The sequence below is a fragment of the Egretta garzetta genome, unplaced genomic scaffold (genome assembly GCF_000687185.1).
Source record: "Egretta garzetta isolate BGI_Z169 unplaced genomic scaffold, ASM68718v1 scaffold58, whole genome shotgun sequence".
Lineage (NCBI taxonomy): Eukaryota > Metazoa > Chordata > Aves > Pelecaniformes > Ardeidae > Egretta > Egretta garzetta.
In genome coordinates, this window is record NW_009260613.1 from 945493 (window position 1) to 959585 (window position 14093).

The 14093-nt window shown below is 46.7% G+C and overlaps 1 non-coding gene across 1 annotated transcript; it reads right to left on the bottom strand.

Annotated features, from left to right (window-relative positions):
- Positions 1-2851: 2851 nt before the first annotated feature.
- LOC118452904 lies at positions 2852-3014 on the bottom strand. Its single transcript, XR_004842785.1, has one exon. It is a non-coding gene; the product is annotated as a U1 spliceosomal RNA (small nuclear RNA).
- Positions 3015-14093: the final 11079 nt, after the last annotated feature.

Consider the following 14093-nt stretch of genomic DNA (forward strand, 5'->3'; position numbering starts at 1 on the left):
CATGAAGCATACGACTCAAGCCAGTGTCACGTTCAGGTAAATCCCTGAACAAGTCACAGAAGTGTCTACAGCTACAAAAGCAGTAATTCACGCCACGCCACGGACCCTCGCCTCGTGTGCCGCAGCAGCTGCGAAGCGTGCGGTGCCTGGGGAAGAAACAGCCTAACAAGAGTTTTTGTAGATGACATTTGCCATGCTTTTAAAACAGTTATAAATACAACCCAAAAAGCCATAAATTCCATCTGTGTTCACAGCTGAAGGAGACAACAGTAACTCGGTCTCCCGTTCCATGAGGCAGGAGGAAATGTCAAGGAAGAACACTGTGATTTTCTAGAAAGCAAGAAAGTGAGGAAGAGAAATCCATGGCAAAAGCAGTTAAAGTATTTTTAGAAAGGATGCTTGGGAAATGAAGCCTATCAGGGCAGTGGAACTGTACAGAAAAACGTAGGAAATGCCCCATCTCGGGATGGGAGGAAGAGGCGCCAGGCTCAATCAGCGGCTGTGTGTTGCTCTCAACCATGATCTCTCTGGCTGTGGTCTTCAGGACCTCTTTTTGGAACAGGCACCCCAAGCTGCAAGATGAGAGAAGATTTATTCTCCTTCCCCTTTTATCTTTCACATAAGAAGGAACTGTTGATACAAAATTTTGCTACTACATCTTCCGAACAAGATATATATATCTATATAGGCAGACAGACAGATAGATAGATATACACAGAAGTTGTATATGCCAGACATAAGGTCTCAGCTGCCCTTGCTGGCAGGAAATATCATTAACAGCTTTGGCTGCAGACAGCGATGCAGTAGGCCATCGACATATCTTGGGGGACGGCGGTGCTGAGATGTTTGGGAGAACACAAGGCAAGTCCTGGGGTGGACTGGGACAACATGCAGGAATTTTCATAAACTCCATACATGACCCTTCCAAATGTTTTTCTCCAATAATTGTGAGGAAAATCCCCAAATGCCACATTTTTGCGAAGCGGCAATCTCATGGTATTTCATTTTGGAAGCTGTCAAACGCGATGCTTTGAAAATACACTGCTGTGGCTGGCTGGGATGGGTGACCTGGGCGCTGGGTGCCCCGGGCACCCTGGCCGATAGGTGTGATGCTTGCTGTTACGGGGTAGCAGAAAGGCTGCCAGGGCTTCCCTCATCTCTGCCCATCTGCTCACTGGGATGCATTGGGGGGAGATGCTGGGAAAGCTTGTGGACAGCCTCCCAAGCTTTAAGTCTCCCTGAAACCTTTCATTCTGCCTAAGGAGCTCACAGGATGCAGCAAAAGGGAGCCTTGGCCATTGGGAACCAGTGCCCTAAGGCTCCCTAGCTAAGCAAGAGGTCCCCTCATCTGTGGGAAGCCAGTAAACCCTCCACCACAGCAGCACTGAAGCCGTTCCCACTCTTCTCCTGCACTTGTGACCAAGGAATCTAGTGCTAAAACCGGTAACAAACCCTCATCAGATCTATACCATCCACTTTCAGTAGCTGGCCATGTTTTGATCCCTCTCTAGGTTTTAGGGTGTCACTCAAAATCTGGCAGGAACACATTTTTTCCCCATCTTCTCAGGGCAGCGGTGGTGGGGAACATGACTCTGCGGGCGTCCTGCCCCACTGAGCTTTCCTACCTGCTTGTGTTCAGTCTGACGGCAACATGGGCCAAGCTTTGGCCAGTCTCAGGTGACTCACTAGACTCTGAGAGCTGTTCAAAGAAAACTGAAGGAACAGACAACAGGAAAGCTTTCTAACTATGGCTGTGGGCTCAGCTAGATTCTGAAATGGGTGCTGAAGTATCATAAAGTGAAAAAAGGGCTGCATGGCAATAATATATGGCACTGAATTTAGAGTGTGAGCCCAAGATTTAGTGCCGTTCAGTTTTTGTAGGCTGTCCTCAGAAATGCTTAAGGTAGGGCTAACAAAGAGTGCTGCAGTACAGACCGACCCTTTCTCTCTCTGGGGGCCTGCACCCGGCCAGCCTGATTCATTCCTTATTCATAGGGTGAAAAACCCCATAGGTTTCAGAAGGAGATATTTCAGATCAAGGACTGAAGCATTTGCGCCTAGATTTTCAGTCCACGCATTTTGCACACTCCTGAACCCTCACAACAATGCTGTGATTCTGTAGGGATCTGTGCATTTAAACCAGCATCAAAACTCCTTTATGGCCAAGATTTAAAATGTTGAATGCATCAGAGAAGAGAAACATTTGCACTGCGTTTCTTATTGTTGGTTGCCTTTCTCTAAGTGCTTTCAACACCACCAAATTAGTCCAGAAGTGGTTAAAAGCAGCTAAAGGGAGCTTTGGAGGACTCGGTGTCAGCTGGCATTCTAATGAGAATTAGACAATCGGAAATAGGCAGCTCCGAGGCCAAACAATTAGCCAGACAATTAAAAGGCTCTACTGTACGGGGTTTTATGTGGGATGGGATAATGCAGCCGCAATATTTGTGCTAATAAGGTAGACGGATAAGAATGAAGTTAATTTCCCTTCTCAGCAGCTAAATGAACAGATCACTCCATTTTAGTCAAGCCCAAAAGGACGTAACTTTTCCCTAATCGGAAAAAAAAAAGGTAAAAGAAAGAAATAGAAATGGTGGTCTCTGGCTATGGAAATAAAGGTGGATATTCAACTGGTGTGGAGCTTGCAGAGGTCCAGCGCCAATGCCGCTCTGCTCTGCTCTGTCTCCTGCAAATGCCACTTTTGCCTGTGTCGTAGTTAAATCTCTCCCTATTCCCATTCTGGATTTTTCCATATGTACAGGATAAGACCATTATACCAATCTGTTTTAATATTTTTGATCATAAAAGCTCATTACAGCTCAGAGGTATGACAATTTAATATGAAAAATGAAAACAGGGAAGAGTATGAACACAAACTGCCACTACCCCAAAATATGCAGGTAGGTTTCCTGCATTTGGAGAAATTGCAGAGTAGGGCACACCAAGGGGTATGGAGGATGAGCCTCACCCTGGAGAACCCCCTTCCTGACCACGGTGTGCCCCTGCAAACGCAGTATGCCAGCCAGGGAAGAGGCACGGGCTGGAGGCCAGAGTGACCCCAGAGGCATGCCCAACTCCAGACGGCTTCTCCTTCCCCTACGTTCTGAAATCCTGTACCTCTCCAACCCTGCAGCATAGCAATGACATGCCAAGAGACAGACAAAGTTCCAGGTCCCATTACCCATCCAGTTTTGGGGGGGCTGGCTCAGCTACTGCAGCAGCATCTTACGCTGGTGCTTGCAATCAAGGCAAAACCCTCTGAACTTTAACATCCACCTGGGCTAGGCAGAACTGCACCCGAACCCCACGGCACAAAGCAGATGCTACCACCTTGGTGCAATGGATGTGGACCATTTGCCTGGACTTGGTCCTGGGCAACTGGCTCTGGGTGGCCCTGCTTGAGTGGCGGGGTTGGACCAGACAACCTCCAGAGGCCCCTTCCAGCCTCAGCTGTTCCGTCACTGTGTGGCTCTGTGATGTGCCGTGCACCAATGATGTAAAACACCACCAAAGCTTTGAACACTTTCTCCTGCACTGGAAGTGTCACCTCCAGGAGGGAGGGCTGGGAGTTTGTGGAGATGTGTCTGGGAGCCCCACTCAAAAGACACACACACGTGCGCGTGGAGCCACTTGAGGTTTCTGGTTCTGTGTACTCTCTTCCCCTCTCCTTCAGCCCGCGTAGGCTGCTGCCAGAGCCTGCCGTCACGCTTTACATTAGCTTACTGGCTTCTGTGGTCTACCAGCAGTCATGTGTTGCTGTTTAGCAGAGAGCACCACGAAAACAGTGAAAACGAGCTATTTTGGTTTGGTGTCTCTTTGCAGTTATAAAAGACCAGAAGCAAGTTGTTGTACACAGGATAATTGAATCCCCAGGAAAACCAGCCATTTGGAAAATGAGCCACTGGCCCATCCTACAGTGGGGCACACTGTTGTTTTTCTGCTGGGATGGCAGGGATTTGTATCTTCGAGGTTTACCGCACATGCATGGGATAGGTCAGGCATGGTCAGCTTTTCACTTCGCCCCTCTTTCTCCTCCCTCTCCCCAAAAAGCCACCTGAACGGACACGTGACAATATCACACACTCAGAGGCAAATGTATTTACAATGCATCGGCATGGCTCAGTTCAGGCTATAATTACCCCATTATGGCTTTAGCCAAGCCTTTTCTCCAGTAATGCCCAGATGTACCAATTACTTTTCCTCTATAATGAAAACAGATGAGAAACAGGTGACAAGCCCTGTTTGTAGCAGAGGGAGGGAAGGAAGGTTTTGGCTAATCAGAAAATGGCCCTGACAAGAGCCCTGTATTGGAACAGCATGGTGAAGGTGCCTTACAGTCGCCGCTGCCTGGCAGGTCTGATGCGGAAGATCACAGAGCCAGCTATCACTTTAGTATATTTAATACAGGCATCTGTATTATTAACCAAAATCTCTTCTTGGCCACTGGAAACTGGAAGCATGTGTTTGAGGCTGCATTCCCACCTCGCCAGCCCTGGCACCACAAACTCTGGCCAAGTTCTGCTCTACCAAGCGCCTCACATTCCAGACCGGCCCTGAGCAGGAGGCCCCTTTGGAAGGATCAGGTGTATGTTGGAGTCCTTACCCCTTCCCTACCCTGTTTTTAATAAGGCCTTTTTGTATGATTGCTCCCTGGTTCCTGCTCTTTTTCCAAGCAGGCGCACATGGAGTCGAGGATCTCCACGGTGCAGAGACCCCCGTGCAATGGGAGGCGCAGGGGCTCAGCTGCCTTTTCCCTGGGCACACTGGCACAGAGATCAGGGCAGGGATGTGAGATGCAAATAGCATCCCTCTGGATGACTGGCTATTGCGTTTCTGACCAGAAAGCCTTTCCCAACTACCGCTGTACCAAAACCTGGTAGGCAACCAGTTTTGTCCAAAAATCCCTGACTCTATCAAAACCCTTGGAAAACACGCGGCACCTTCCTCTATCTGAAATCATTCTGCATTCACAAGCAGCACTTGGGGAAGTTTTACCAGGCTGACATGCAGAATGCTCATATTGATACCAGTACTGCTGCCTACAAACCACAGCACCAGCAAAACAGGAGTTACACGCAGCTGTATCAAAGGCCTTAGAATCATAGAATCGTCTAGGTTGGAAAAGACCTTTAAGATCATCGGGTCCAACCGTTAACCTAACCCTGCCATCCCACCACTAAACCATGTCCCTACGACTTCAAGGACGCATTTGCTCTGTCTGGCATATATAACTGAAAGCTATTTCATTTTAATTTTGTGCTTCACGTACATAACATCCTCACTAACGACAGTGAGGTAGAGTGACGGAGCGCTGGTGGGAAGGCTGACAGACTTACCCGAGTCTGTAAAAGAATAAATTCTTTAAAACCATGTGCAATAGCCATTGCCTCCCAGCAAATACACTCAAGTGTGAGGGCTTTTTCTGCTATGACACCATTACTGTTATGAATGATGCTGTAGCACTTTTACTAGCATGTGGGGAAGCATCATTCACATATGACTAAGAGACACTTGTTAATCATTTACACGATTAACGTGCTAGTGCTTCCCCCCACACTGATTCAGTCCCATTTGTCAACTCGCTTTTGTTTGTTTTATTTTAAGCAGCTCTAGCATCAAGATGCGTGAAGCCCTGCTGGGGGTTAGGAGTGCGGTTATCCCAAGGACTGAATCCCAAGTCCTCCGTGAGGGTTGCTGAAGGATTTCACTGGAGCGGAGACGCTGGTGCGGAGCTCAGGTAACCAGCAGTGGTTTATGGATGGATTTTGACATACTGCCTGTAACCAGATGAGACCCAGGTCCTCCTGAAGTCAATGAAAAGTCCACAACTTCACCCAGTAAGACCCAAGAATGCATGTTACTCTCAGATATTTACTACAAGGAGGGCCAAGCTGCCCATCTTTTGTTTTCTACTGAATTTAGCTATGATTTCTGAGGTTTCCCCATTGTGTGGCTTTGGCTTCTGAGCCCATCTGCTTCACTTCAGGGTATGTTTTCCTTGTGGTGCGTGGGCTGTTGGCTCATTAACGTGGTGTTAATGGAGTATGGCAGCTAGAGCCTTCCTCCACTCACTGATAAGACGCTCTTTCCGGAAGGAGGTTTGCCCACAGCGGATTCAGCAGCTGAAGCATTTATCTGCCGTGGAGTGTTAATAACTGTCGGGTTATAATTACCAAATCTCAATATTTACAGGAAACCAGCCTCTCCATTGTGCAGCTAATAGCACAATCTTGAATGTACGAAAAGCCCATTTGCTATGAATGAGGAGCTGCTTGCTAAAATTCAAAAGCAATTAAATCGTAAGCAGTAGCTGACATTTAATGATTGTACTGTTTACCAAGGAGCCACCACTTACTAGGCAGAATTCTGGCGGTGAAGATGCTCTGCTGGACAAAAGGACCTGGGAAGCCCCCTCCCCAGCGACACCACAGAGAGGATTAGTGCACACCATGCCTCACTTGTGAGACTGGAAAGCCCAAACCATTTTCAAACCTCCAGATAGAAGGAAGAATTTTTTTTATGGTGTGGATGGTGAAACACTGGAATGGGTTGCCCAGAGAGGTGGTAGATGCCCCATCCCTGGAAAAACTCAAGGCCAGGTTGGACGGGGCTCTGAGCAACCTGATCCAGTTGAAGATGTCCCTGGTCATTGCAGGGGCGTTGGACTAGGTGGCCTCTAAAGGTCCCTTCCAACCCAAACCAGCCTAAGATTCTATGATTTGAGTTGCCTCAAACAGCTGGCCGGCAGCAGATCCCACCGCACCTTCTTTAGCTGCTCTGATGTGGGATCAGGCTGTGTGCTGAACAGATGAGGTGGCTCCTCTGATTTCCACTACTAGAGAGAGGGAAGGTACATTTAGTTCCCCTGTCTTTATTCCTTAGCTCAACTGGTCTAGTGTGTAAGTCCTTAAACGTGTTATGTGTCTTCTCTGCATGAGTGAGGGATCTGGCCCTCCGCATCTGACATGTTTCATCACATCAGTAATTAAACTGCACACCTGAATAGACAGAAATAGGCAAATAAATTTTTTTTTATTGTTATTACTCCTTATACAGCCTTTTTTGGTTTTGATGGCCCAAAGCCCCTTTTTTTCTTCCTCAAAGAAGTGAAAAGTTCTATTCAACTTGGGTTGAAGAGAAAAATCTTCATTTGACTTAAATAGAAACATTATTGTTTCCCTGGAAGGATTTTTCTTTCTTACTGTTCATTATTATTACAAAGCTGAGACAAATTTCAAAACAAAGCTTTGTTTCCTAGTGAAAAAACAAATCGCTTCAGTTATTTCAAAAATCTTGAGATATCCCTGCTCTGCCATCGCCAAAACCACTTGCTAAATTTCACAAGTCTAGGTAAAAAGTTTTGGTTGATCCAAAGCTGTACTCTTTTTTTGCAGCAAAGGAAGTCTGTGCCCTAGAACTTCAGCCCAACCTCCCGAAAGCAGCCTTCATCGCATTATCCCAGAGGACCCTGGAAATCATGACTCAAGGCTTTCCCCAATACGTTTATATAATGAGAGGGTCACCTGTAGAAACTTTGCAATGGATTAAATGCAGCAGAGGAAGCCTGCCTGGTTATCGTGGCAGATCTATGGGCATTGTGCTTAACCCAAGGACCGAGACGTGCACCGGAGACACTTGGTGCAGGATGGGACCCAGACCCACCCAGCAGCCAAGCCCCGCTGGCTGCACCCCTGCAGAGGAGGAAACCTGGCAGAGGATGCCTTCGTGTCCTCACTCCTCCTCCGAAAGCCTGGCCAAGGGGGATGGAGGGCAGCTGGTATCTGTGCATGGGGCATACATATCCTGGTTATCATTTCTTGGCTTCAGCCAGGTCCTGCATTTGCTCTGCGCAGTACAAATCCAGGACTGGGACCCCGAGCTTTAGGCAGCTTTTGCAACCCCTCTTGTCCATTTTCCCTGCTCCCACAGAGCCTGCAGCCCGGCGCTGTGTCCCAGGAGTGCAGCCCAGCATCCGACCCTTCCTGACAAGGGAGTGGTGTAAGGGTAAGCTGTTCAAAACAGTTCCTGTGCCTCCTCTAAGTTTTTGGATATGAAAAAAAATCCACTTTTGCTAATACCCACTACAGCTAAGGATAAAGTTCTCTATCTCTCGGCACATTTGGTAACTATTTACTTAACTAAATGGCAAAAAAGAGAAGCCTCAATTCTCCAGAGTTGCCTCCCTCAGCTTGTTTATCACTGTGTTGCAATGGCTCTGTGGTTGTGAAATCTCGAGCTGAAAACTCAAAAGGAAATTTCTAGTGACAAGCTTTCCTTGAGGCTGTAAACAAATAGAATTCATTAGGCGGAAGGAAGAGAAGCAGAAAACATCAAAATCGACACATGTGCGCACGCGCGTGCACACACACACACATGCACGCTGCTTTTTCAGATCTGTGCTGAGAAAATAAAATAAAAATCCTTATGCCAGGCTTTTTTTCCCCAGGAATAACCAGCTGGATCTAATGCTCCCTGCAGTCGGTAGGAAGCTGAGCTTTCTCAGACTGCCACAGAAGTCGGATTGTACTTTTAGGCGGCTTATTTCATCTGCCGTGCCCTGAAAGTGCTTCACCCTTTCTACACCTGCTTGTGCAAACTCCCAACCACGGCTCTCTAGGAGTTCTCAGGTGTTTGCTGATAGACAATGTATTTGCTTAAAAGAAAAGGAATGAATAATGAATTAAAAAGAAGCCTCTGAGCCAACTGTACTAATGGCTTTTTACCTGTAGCACCAAGAGCTTGTATATTCTGGCTTCGTGTTAAAAAGCGTGCTGATTAAACCATAATATTATGTTTTGATCTAGCCTACAGCTGAATGAATTACTGGCAGGAAACACAGCTCATGAATTCAGTCAAAAATCCTTTCATTTGTCACAGCCGCTTCCTGTCCGACTCTTAAACATCTGCTTCTCTTGTTCGCGACAGAAAAAGTCTTTGTTAAAATAATAAGCATTCACCGATCCTTCCCTCAAATAAAGTGCGCAGTTTCTCAATGAAGCACGCTTTCCTCCCCCCGTTCAAGTTTACTTTACGTATCTTTAATAGCTTCCTCGTACCCCTCTCTTTCTTTCCGCTTTGCAATTCTGGAAAATCTCAAGCTGACAAAGGAAGGCATTTCCAAAGCGCACGCTCGAGCTGCCCCCGGCCTTTCTGCCAACGGGACCCAGTGTTTGGGATGCGTTGCTGCAATCCCTGCCAGGAACCTCTACAGCTCCTTAAATGGAAGCCGCTTCCTCCTCGCAGAGGCCAAGCAGCCACCCAGCGTCCCGGGGCAGAGGTGTTTCTCCAACATCCTCACTCTCCTGTGCGTGCCTGTGAAGCTGCAGCTGGGATGGGCACACGCTTGCAGGAAGAGTCACCGGTCCTTTCACAGAATCACAGAATGGCAGGGGTTGGAAGGGACCTCCAGAGATCACCCAGTCCAACCCCCCTGCTAAAGCATGTTCACCTAGAGCAGGTTCCACAGGATAACATCCAGGTGGGCTTTGAATATCTCTAGAGAAGGAGACTCCACAGCCACCCTGGGCAGCCTGTTCCAGTGCTCTGTCACCCTCAAAGTAAAGAAGTTCTTCCTCATATTCAACTGAAACCTCTTCTGCTTCAGTTTGTGCCCATTGCCCCTTGTCCTATCACTGGGCACCACCGAGAAGAGTCTGGCTGTGTCCTCGTGACATCCACCCTTTCGCATCAGCCCGGGGCACCGCAGCTCCTCCTGGCCAGCGGGTCGGGCTAGGAGAGGGATGGAGAGCAGCTCCTTTCCCAGTCATTGCAATCACCGCTCCGCGGTATCTCGGATCCAGGCTGTCCAGTCAGCTACTTGTGCAAGTGATGGGTATCAGCTGTGCGGCCCCCTCCTGCTCTCCTTGACCAGCTCACAAATCCACAGCCAGCTCGCTGGTGTTTATGTGTATCTTTGGCACTATCGGCAACTCTGCATTTCTTCACAAGCTTCTACAGGGAAGAACACCAGTCTTCCAGTGAAATTTTAAATCCCTGCTTTGAAGTAAACCTCTTTCTTTGCTAATTACTTCTTAATAATTAATTACCTACTTTCTGTAGTTCTTCTGAAAGCACTCTGGGTGTTCGCTTCTAAACTTGACAATCCATTGCCCAGCATCAAAACGCAGCTAAGAGCTGTCTAACAAACCTAATAGCACCCAGAAAACCCGCCGGTGCAGGCGTTAGGCTGGGAAGTTGAGGGCTGGAGAAGAAGCAGCTGTATTTGAAAGACCCAGCAGCATCTCCATGGGTCTGCCTGCAGGGTCACTCCCACCGCCTGCCAACCCTGCGCCTCTCCCTAAAGCCAAGGGAGGACGACCCCGAGGGACTGAAGCCATCAGGGTAGGGGCAGAGGGCTGTCTTGCGAGAAGTGGAATTGAAGTATTCTTCCCCATTCTGAGAAGCTGGAAAAAAAATGTCCCGGTCCAATTAGCACATTTTCATGGGTTTTTTGCATCATGCAAACTTTCCAAATGAGAGCCATTGCTTGCAAGTTACTGAAAGCTACAATTGCATGTGCAATAGGCTGACGACAGACAGGAGCAGAAAACGATTAGCAATACTCGCATGATGCTTTTCCAATGCTCAAATAACTATTTTTTTAATTTCTACTGTACGCTCTTATTTTTACTTTTATTTTAATGTAATTTTGAACTATCCATTACTTTTCTTGCAGGAAAACCTCACTTTTACTTTGATTCTTTACTATGATACAGCCACACCTCATGATCCCAGCGTTGTACCTGAATGAAAGTGATGTAAATCAGGGTCATCCCAAACTTAAGAATTCCTGCAGTCTGTCCCAACACCTCATCTCCAGCTTGGGCTGACAGCAGGTACACGGGGAAGAGGATGGGAACAGGGTAAACACATAGGAATAAATACTTCATATTTTCCACCAACTGCCAGCTCTTGGTAGCTCAGGGATCTCCTGAAACAGAGCCGGGGTGTTTGCATTTCATGGCTGTCAATGGATCTTTCTTTCTCAGATATGGTTAATTGCTTTTACGTTGCAAATTTTTATCACGGACCGTGCTAAAGTGGAGTCCCAAACATCTAGAAATTGTCCTATACTTTGGGTTATCCTTGTAACTTTGTCCCTTTTGTCCTTGTAACTTTGGTACCTTTTTTTTTTTTTTTTTTTGTACCTTTGGTACCTTGTAACTTTGATACCTCCTTGTAACTTTTGGTACCATTTTACATTTTGGTATGGCTCTGTTTTTACTCTTTTTGTCCTAATAACTCCTGATGTTTGACTGATTTTGCACTGCTATCAAGGAACAAGCTGCTGTTTTCACAGAGCTATTACAGCTCCGGGATCTCATTCCTGAACAGACACAGCTAACTCACACTCCATCAACTGGCATCTACAGTTAGGAGCTTTTCCCATGCACAACACTCCACATTTATCTAAATTAATCTCGTCTGCTCTTTTATTGCCTCACTCCTAACTACAGTGAGTGCCTTCTGCAAGTCTTTACAGTCAACTTTCATTTTTATTGCCCTTAATAGCTTATTATCGATAGCAAACATTGCTACCTCACTACCCACCCTCTTTTCCAGATCACGGGAGATAAGAGCCATTTCTCCCCTTGTCCCAGTTACAGTGACAAACCCATGTTTCTACCAGTAGAACTGGTTTTGCTTGTGGGAAGAGGTTTTCCAACACAGGTGCAACTTTGCCAGATGTGTCCACACTAGGTGTACTTTGCCAGATTGATGGTATTTTTGTATCAATACAAAAAACCTCTCTTACGGTTCACAAGCCTCCCTTGGACACAGTCTGAAACCTGGGGGTGGAGCGCTTATTTCCAAAAAGGAGCAGGGCAGTTTAAGTAGGGAGACATCAAGGTACTACATGACTTTGGATGTTTAACCTTGGGGTCTAAATCAGGAAGGTAGTTTCCACTATACCCCTCCAGGGGTATAAATGAAGGAAGAAAAAATGGAGCTGACAGCGAATGTAGGAGCATAAATTATTTTCTGTAAGTAAATAAGCAGACAGTTGCTGTCAGAGCTTCTGCTGCACATCCCCACACGGCTACATTAAGATTTCTGTGGTGGCCCATGCAACTGTGGTAGTGAATTTTAATAGGTGCTTGAAGGGCTTCTGAAAACCAGTTACTTAAGTTCTGCAATATCTTTCTGTTCCAGCTGACCCAAGCTGGGGCACTTTTTGAGCATCCCATTTTCCTGCTCTCTGCATTATTGGGTCTCCAAGGGGTGCAAGGCTGCTGACTGTGTGCGAGTGCATGCATATGAAAAATGCCAGCCAGTATCAACTTGACTTTAAGCTAGAAAAACCAGTAAGAGACAGGACGGACCAGGACGGGAACTGGAGTTGCTGCCCATTCAGCTGCTGAACTGCAACAAGAGATCTTGCATGGGGGGCATCCTGCTGGATGCTGCTGGTTCACCAGATGGTGCCAGGGCAGGAGGCTGAGCCACGCAGTGAGCACGCAAGGTCAAGATGAGCCAGTTGTGTATGCCTTGCACCCGGGCACCGGGGGAGTTTGGAGCTTCCCACCCCTTTTTTTTTTTTTTTTAAAAAAAAAGACATTAAATGCAATTAGCAGACAGCAGGTTTCACACAAACCAAAGCAAGCACTTTCCCATACAGTGCAAATTAAACAGTGGAGCTCACTGCCATCAGCTGTTGCAGAGGCCAGAAGTTAAAACAGCAACTAGGCAAACTTGTGGAGGGAAAGTCGGCTGGAATTACTAAATACAAAGATAACATCTCTGGCTCAGGAGCTCCCAGCCCTATCATTGCATCAGGAAAAGGACTGTGCCATGTTTGCCTGTTTTCATACATTTTTCCTTAAGTATCCACTCCTGGCTAGAACTTGGACAGGATCCTGACAAGGAGAGGAGAGGAGAGGAGAGGAGAGGAGAGGAGAGGAGAGGAGAGGAGAGGAGACCTAAAATAATAATCTATTTCAACTGCCTGACCACCTCAACACTGAACAAAAGTTAAAGCATGGTATTAAGGGCATTGTCCAAACGCCTCTTAAACATGGACAAGCATGGGTCATCGACCACTTCTCTAGGAAGACTTTTCCAGTGTTTGATCATCCTCTCAGTAAAGAAATGCTTCCTAATGTCCAGTCTGAACCTCCCCTGGAGCAGCTGTGAACAATTCCCACGTGACATACCCCTTTCAGACCCAGTGTGGTTTTTCTTCACCCATGTGTAAAAGACCTGCAGCTCATTTTAGAATAGTGCATGTGCTACTCCAAGAAACCTCTCTTGCTTTTGATTTTGAAGGCTCACTAATAGATCCAGGCAAAGTAAGCTCCACAAAATCTGATTTTTCTAGTGCACAAGGTCCTAGATATATTCGCCCTGCCTGCATTTCTTCTTCCCAACTGTTCCTGTGCTGTGTATTGAGAAAGGCAATGCAATCCACTGGACTGAGCACTGTGCAGTGCCAGGGCAAACACGGGAGATTCAGAGCATGCAAGAGTCTGGCCAGATGTGTTTATGTCAGCCTGGGGTTCAGAGGTGACTACTCAGACTAAAGAATTAACCCCCTCTGGCCTCTCTGTTGAGCATCTATTTTGCCTCTTTAATTGTTAAATGCCAGAAACTAATTTTGTTTTAAATGATCTTTAATATCATGCCTTTTTAAAAAAGGCTATGAAGCTCCTATGCTTCAGAATTGCAACTTGACACCCAATTCCCATCTGTCTCCTATTAACAAAACAAACCCAGATAATCTACAGTCGCATGTGGAAAGAGGTATGAAAAACTGATGAAGATGATACAGCGAGGACCACCAAGCAGTCCGTGGCATCTTAACAGTGCTCATCTGAGCCAGTGGCTAGTTTAAGGAATGACTGAATGAAGAGGAGGAGATAAAATGAATGGGTAGGGCCAACTATGTACATTGTCAAAGTGAAACTCCATTTCGAAAGGTGTAGAAGGTGACTTGAGTTCAAGGCCACTCCAAAACTCCATATCATTATATAAGGCATCAATTACATGGGCAATCTTGGCCCCCCATGCCCATTCTAAGTGCCTGAATGAAAAGAGAGGAGACGTGCCAGGAATAGTTTGAATGAGAGAGGACATGTATGCAATAAGTTGCGGACTGG